This window comes from Aulonocara stuartgranti, assembly GCF_965226115.1.
Source record: "Aulonocara stuartgranti genome assembly, chromosome: 22".
Classification (NCBI taxonomy): domain Eukaryota; kingdom Metazoa; phylum Chordata; class Actinopteri; order Cichliformes; family Cichlidae; genus Aulonocara; species Aulonocara stuartgranti.
In genome coordinates, this window is record NC_138957.1 from 37,901,223 (window position 1) to 37,908,722 (window position 7,500).

A 7,500-nucleotide genomic window follows, 5' to 3' on the forward strand; every position below is an offset into this window, starting at 1 on the left:
CTTCCTCCAGCCCGACAGGTCCCATGTTCCTGAATTCTCAGTCTGGATTTAGAATAAGCTGGGTGGATGGGAGCAAAGCCCGGCTGAGCTAATTACAGTTTACCTTTGAAGCCCCCGCAGGTCTGAGCTGAGGTTAAATCACGTCACACAGGACGTCTGTCCTCTGACCCCGTTCTTCGTTCCTCTCTGAAGTGATTAATTTTTCAATTTGTCATGAATCTTTCATCTTAAACACTCACACTGTCCGTCACAGCACCTTTGCTCTGGGAGGTCTGAAGTGAAACAGAGAAGCTTGTCTGAAGTTAGACACATCGTCACCTAACCGAGCACGGTGACGTGTCCTCCTTTCTTTTTCCTGCGGACACCCGGCTGTACGACCCTCCGTGACCCTTCGATGTCTGCCGAACAGAAACTGATTTCTGCATGAAACGCTTTTCTGATATTGCTGATGATCTGAGGCTTTGTTCCTTTCTCACATTTTCTTTGTGAGCGTGAACAAAGACGGGATCATCAGCGAGTGCCGGGCTCTGATTAAAGCTCCATTGCTGTTATCTGAACTTCCTGTATAACCTGTACAGTTGGGAACAACTCGGCCTCTCACTCAGGGGCTCCTCACTTTTTTAAATGTCTCAATCTTAAAACAATGCTGGCTCACAGAAAGGTGAAAGGTCGACCTGCGGCTGCTGTGATGCAGATTTGGAGGAAGAGCACAGAGAAAGTGAAACGCTTGAATGAGTGTAAGGCAGCTCGTTTCCCCACATTGACTTTTTCTTTCCCACCTCTCTGTTTATCCTTCTTATTACATCTTTTCTTTCCCCTTTTTCCATCTGTTATAAACCAGCTCTTGTTCCTCGGTAATGATGGAGATCTCTTCACACTGGCTGGCAGCTGCAGTTCCTGGAGTTTTACGTTATAAATGAAACTGGGACTTCCTCATTCGAGCTTCCTAAAACTGACAGCAGTAATATCCAGCCTGTGATGATAAAATTTCCCATTGTAGAAATACGGAGAAGTCGAAGAATAGTTCAAGCTTAATTCAGTTTTATTTATAAAGCGCGAAATCACAACAGTCACCTCAAAGAGTAACCCTACAGTAATACAGAGAAAACCCAACAATCATATGACCCCCTATGAGCAGCACTTTGGTGACAGCGGGAAGGAAAAACTCCCTTTTAACAGGAAGAAACCTCCAGCAGAACCAGGCTCAGGGAGGGGCGGGGCCATCTGCTGTGATTGGTTGGAGTGAGAGAAGGAAGACAGGATAAAGACATGCTGTGGAAGAGAGACAGAGGTTAATAACAGATATGATTCAATGCAGAGAGGTCTGTTAACACATGTTCAAGTGCATAGTGTGGAGGATGTCGTAAGGCCTCGAGGCAGTTGGGTCTCAAACACAATATTTATGAGCTTTTGAATTTGTAAATCGGTCGGATTTGACCCGAACAGGCAGGAAGGTTGCAGCACCTGCTCTTAGGTGAAGGCTCTGCCTCCCACTTTTATACTTTAAATACTCTCCAAGTACAAAAACAGAGTTTAATGTGACGATTGTCTGAGAACTGTCGTGCAGTATAAAGTGCAGTAACTCGGTGAATGTTTCTTTGACTTTCAGTAACTGGTCTCCATGTTTCGAAGCAAAGCCCAGCGCAGACTTCCTTCTCTCATCATGCTTCTCATTCGCCCCTCAGATCCCTCACGTGAAGATCGGCCCCGAGGAAACGCCCAAGCTGCCGTACCTCCGCTTTGCCTCGGTGACCCTCTACCCGAGTAACGAGGACCTGAGCCTGGCCATCGGCTCCATCCTGCGCTCCTTCGGCTACCCGACAGCCAGCCTGATCTGTGGCAAAGCAGAGTGTGAGTGTCGTGGTTATTCCCACTGCAGCTCCGTCCACACTTAGGGCGGAAATGATGGATTTTAGAGCTCCAGTGTCTCGGGTTCGAACATTATGAGACGCTGGCACGTGATGCACATTCACAGATCATCTCACCTTAAACCACGAACGCTCCCCGATCCCTGTCCGGTTGCGTGTTGGCACCCGTTCCCTTGGGTTGAGGTTCTGTTTGGACGATCAGTCCTTGCTCTTCTCTTTGAGCAACACGTTTCACGAGTCCGTCCTCGTCCCCCTGCAAACCCAGCTCACATTTCCTGGAGTCAGTTTTCACCATTTTCCACCAGCGTCGAGCCCTCGGTGCCGATGGCTTTGATTTCTTTTCTGTTGTTTCTTCTTCTTCTGAGTTTTCTCTACTCCTCTCTTTCCTTTCCTTTCCTAATTCCTCTTCTCTCACACACTTCCCTCCATTCTTCCTTTCCTCTCCTGAGGACTAGTCTCCTCTCTTCCTTTCCCTTGTTCTTTTTCCCCTCCGTCCTCCCCACATCAGTCTCCCTCAGCTTGGATCCAGCTGACTGATCTGCCCCAGCTCTCCGCTCTAACATCTCCCGGTCTTTCGTCGTAGCCTCGGCCCGTTAACGGCCTGTATTGTGGTCCTGAGCGCTGCTGTCAGCCAGTTAAACGCTTTATGGCAGCGATTAGTCGAGACACGCCCGCTGCTTCTGTCAGGGACAGACGAGGTAATGAGCCGGAGGCCGACGCCTCTGAATGTCGAAGCCCAGGTGATGCAAACACAGCAGGCTTCTCGCCGGTTTGTAACGCGACTGCTTCTGCTGAGGTCGGTCTGTTTTCTCCCGTCCTGTGATTATTGACGCTGCTCGCATCCAGCATGTTTTTCACGACGTGAACGCGTCTCATGTTTGGCCCTGCTGTGGGATACCGCCTCAGTGGCAGCGATGCACAAACGCCAGCACTGAGTGTAATGGAGAGAAGTGACCACAGAAACGACTGATCAGAAGCGGTAATAAGTAAATCCTGCCTCAGCCGTGAGCACTCGTGGGTCCATGTTATTCTCAGAGGAGAAAATTAATGGACTTTCAACATAATCGCCTTTATCCCGCTCTGTTTATCGCTTCCTTTTAGGCCTGGAAGTCTGTAGAGCAGCGGCAGTTATTTGTCTCTCTAATGACTCCAAGTCTCATCAATTTTCTTTTTACAAGTCAGAGCAATAATTTTACAAGCAAACAAGCTAAACACTCAGGCGAGCATCGTTTATAGACCCCGCCTCTTTTTCAGGCACTTAGAAGCACTTTGGATGAAGAGTTTTGCCGCTGCGTGACGTAACTTTCACAGCCAAGTGTTTCTGACTGGGAACCGCAGTCCGCCATCGCTCAGACACGTGTGTGACTCATGCTCGTTTCCTGCCCCGTAGGTCTGCTGCGATTGGAGGAGCTGGTCCGCCGCTTCCTCATCTCCAGGGAGACGCTGTCGGTGCGGATGCTGGACGACAGTCTGGACCCCACCCCCCTGCTGAAGGAGATACGTGATGACAAAGTGGCCACCATCATCATTGACGCCAACGCCTCCATCTCGTATCACATCCTCAGGAAGGTCAGCTGTTTGCATCAGCGCGCTCGCGCAGCTTCTTACGTCTGATGCTTTTCTACTTTCAGTCAAAAGGAGTCGACGACTCTGTTCGTCCGTACGGTTCATCGTAGCTGCAGCAGAAGGTTTGAAATGGCACATTTGATCCATGTAAGAGGAAACTGCAATGAATAATCTCAGCCGGCTTTAGAGAAGCTAAAAAACCATGTTTCCAAAATCGGCTCGTGTGAAGTCAGCAATAAATTCACGGACTTGGCAGCGATGCGCTCGGCGGTGTCATGAGCCAAAGCTTAATGGGAGCTGCAGTGCAAAATCACCACTGAGTACAGAAGTGCAGGTTAAATAAGAAGAATAAGGAACAACAGAGTTTTTAGGGTTTAATTGATGCTCAGGAGCACAGCGTGAGAGAAGAGGAACGGAGCTGAGATTTAATCCTAAAATACAGGAAATATGAAAACCCTCTGCTAGCACGACAACACTAATCATTTTAAAACCACGATCACAGCATGACACGCCCACTTTGTGCATACAGAGCAGATCAGGACACGTCAGGTGGAAAAAGTTCTGCAGGTCAGACACGATGCGTGTCCGTCACTGAGATCTGTCTGCCACGCGGCGCCGTATCTGCACACGCCTCTCTGACTTCAGCTAGCTTTGGCGGGGCGTGGTCCCACCGACTGCAGCTAATGTCCCAAACATGTGCAGACCAGTGTTGCCAGCTTAGCGACTTTGCCGCTATATTTAGCGAGTTTTCAGACCCCTTAGCGACTTTTTTCTAAAAAGTGACTAGCGACAAATCTGGCGACTTTTTCTGGTGTTATTGGAGACTTATTTATGACGTCTTTTTGACGTGAAAGGGCGTGTTGCTCTTACTTTCAACAAGCTGCAGTGCTGCCGTGGGCACCTCACCCGTGCTAAAGCGCTCAACGGCGGAGGATAGTCCTCCGCCAGCTGCTATCAGGGCAGGAGACTGCATTTAGGACGTTTTTTGCTCACTTTATGTTTCTTCCACGATGTTATTTCTCTCTCCAACAGTGTAGGTTACAATTACATTAGCATGACCAATTATGCAAATTAGGTGATGACGTCATTTAGCGACTTCTAGCGACTTTTAGGACAGCCAATAGCGATTTTCCTTACTGAGGAGTTGGCAACACTGGTGCAGACGTGTCCGATGCAAATGCAGAGTGCACACCTGTATCATGTGGCACAATAAAACATGTGTCAGTGTTTGAACGTGTTGTTAAATGTCTGCCTGTGTGCAGCCCCGGTTCCTGTTCTGGAAGCGTCTTCTTCCTCTCTGCTGTTTACAGGGTGGAACAGGACCTTCAGACACGCTGGGCTGGTTTTGTGCCAAACTGGCTGTGAGCGTCGACAGACTTTTAAGCCACGGGCTAAATCGACCTGCGTTTGGCAGGTTGCAGTTTCCCTCTCATAGCAGTAACCTTGGGGGGTGCAGGAAGTTTAAAATTCAAAATTACTGAGTAAACTCAGTCAGGACTTTTCAAGTTGGGCTGCTGCTTCAGGCTGAAGGAGATGTAAGCTGACAGTGTGCAGAAGGTTAATGGATTAATAAGTGAAGCGGCGTGCAGGCTCTGCGGTGTGAGGATGCCAGGTTAAATCCTCCGCTGCCTGTCGGAGCCGACGTCCCGTACGTGTGGAAGGTGAGCGTGCCCGAGATCAGCTGAGCTGTGACTGAGTTTGAGTCTCTGCTCGGGTCGAGCAGAAAACATTCAAACATAGAAAAGTACTCCAAGGGTCTGCTGCTACCAGGTTTTCACCGTGAACTTCACAAAGATATGTATGTTGGCTGTCCACACTGACTCCTGCTGTGGGGAATCTGCTGTTCTCCTGTGTGTCGCATCATAACGTTGAAAGATATTCCAGTTTTCTGCTTGCTCTTGTGTTTTTAGCTAAATTCAGCCCAGTTTAAATGTCTTTTCACCTGAGAGCACGCTGCCGTTGTTATCATCTCCCTGAAACGTCTTTCATCACTGACGCGTCCTGGAGACGGTAACCACGGTTTCCAGGCTGTTATTAAGTTTGAGCGATGGTTCCTTTTTAAATAAACTCTGGCTCGTTTCCACGGAGGATGCTTAGCGTTTCTTCTGCTCTTCTGCAGGCTAACGAGTTGGGGATGACGTCCGCCTTCTACAAGTACATCCTCACCACCATGGTAAGAGCTCCACACCTCGCCTTCACCTTCATCGCTCGCCACTTAGTTGGATTCTCCTCATCTTCCTTCAATTCCTTCCATGAAGAAGATGCTTCTTAGTGGTTTTCATAATCGTCTGATTCTTCATCTTCATCACTTAGTGACCTATTTTTAACCTCCTCCTCCTCCACAGCTTTCTTGTCCACAGGCTTTGATACTATTGATAACGGCTGATAAAGGAATCGCTCAGCGTTCGACATTATTTTGCTCTGTACGTGACACACCAGCCACATTTATGCTGGTGACTCAATACTGTTCCTTTCCTTTCCTTTCCTTTCCTTTCCTTTCCTGTTTTTCTTGTTTCCTTTCCTAAAGATGATCCGTTGCCTGATCTTTTTCCTACTTTCTTCTCCTCAGTTTCATTTCCTTTTCTGTCCTCTATCTCTTCCATCTGTTCTCCTTCCATCCTTGTTTGTGTCGCCTGCAGTGATGGGAATAACGTTACTAACGGCGTTACTGTTTTCAGTAACGAGTAATCTAACTAATTACTATTCCTATCGTTACAACGCCGTTACCGTTACCAACAAGAAAATGCTGTCGCGTTGCTATTTTTCAACAAACAGACGGGTGAAGCTGTGTTCAGCTTACAGCATCTTATATCAGCACGGAAGCAGCTGTAAGTAATCTGGACGCTGCAGCTTTAAGCAGCTGTGCTCCCGCGGACGGCAGTCACTGTCTGGCACAACAGCTGGAGCTCAGGCGGCAAAACAATCACACGAGTGCTGCTGTTTGACTGAGGAAGAATAAAGGAGTCGTGGTCAATCACATGACCACTTAAAGACAAAGCAACAAGGTGACATGTACCAGTTTATAAACTGCGTTGATCAGCCAGTAAAACCAGAGTCATGATAAACAAGACATACGCCTGTTTTTTCCTCAATGTTTCGTCACGTTTCCTCTCTAAGGACAGCAGCGAGACCGCTCTGCTTATGAGCAAACAAAATCAGCCCGTTCATGTTGGTGGAAAAATGCACCATGTGGACCAATGAAAAATGATATGGTGACGTGACGTTTGGTTGTTTAGGAAGAGAGAGCGAGTTTTGAGATGTGAGAGTTTTGTGACGTTTAGCGTGTTTAGAGTGTGTAATTAGTGTGTTGTCTTGTGTAGTTAGTGTGTTGTCTTGTGTAGTTAGTGTGTTGTCTTGTGTAGTTAGTGTGTTATGGATAGTTTTGTGTTGTGTGTCAGAACAATGAGGCGGCTGCTGTCTCCAGGTAGAAACAGCAGTGACACACCTGCTGCTGTCAGAGCTGCAGGTATCAGGTATCCCTGTGAGCATGAAGCCTTTCCAGAGGTGCTGTCGTCAGCCAGAGGAGGCCGTCGGTTCAAATCCTGAGCCAATCCGGCCGCACTTGCAGACAGTAACTGAAATAGTAACTCCTGCATGTGGCGAGCTCTCACGGGCGCAGTGAGGTCAGCAGACACTACGTTCAAACGTCTGCTCGTGAGCCCATTATTGCTGCTTGTGGCCATATTTTCTCATTACTTCAGTCTCCTCCTCTGTTATAGTCTCTATTTTGCCTCCCTCCTTCTTTCTTGGCTTGTTTATTCATTTTGTTTCTCCTTCTTCTGCCAACACTTTCTTCTTTCTCGCCTTTCGCTGCTCGTCTTCTCGTCTGAATCTGTGGCGGTTCGTTCCGACTGCTTCCTGCTTCCTCTCTGGCCCTTTGCTTCTCTCCTCTTCTTTCACTCTTTTCTCGTTCTTACTCGTCTCTTTTTTCCATGCTCTCTGTGCCGCTGCGTTCCTTCGGGATGTTTGTAGGTCACGTGCTGAAACTAAACTCTGTCACCTCCCCCGTGTCACGCATGTCCTCCCCCTCCGCTCTCCTCGTCTCTCGGTGCTCATCGCGGATGCA

The 7,500-nt window shown here is 48.2% G+C and overlaps 1 pseudogene across 1 annotated transcript in view; it reads left to right on the forward strand.

The window, feature by feature from the left end:
* Positions 1–7,500, forward strand: part of LOC309699035 (glutamate receptor ionotropic, kainate 5-like) — a 98,192-nt pseudogene that overhangs the window by 35,030 nt on the left and 55,662 nt on the right. Inside the window, exons 5-7 of the transcript XR_014280808.1 lie at positions 1,686–1,851; positions 3,259–3,437; positions 5,554–5,607. The product of XR_014280808.1 is annotated as a glutamate receptor ionotropic, kainate 5-like (transcript). The remainder of the gene's footprint in view (positions 1–1,685; positions 1,852–3,258; positions 3,438–5,553; positions 5,608–7,500) is intronic.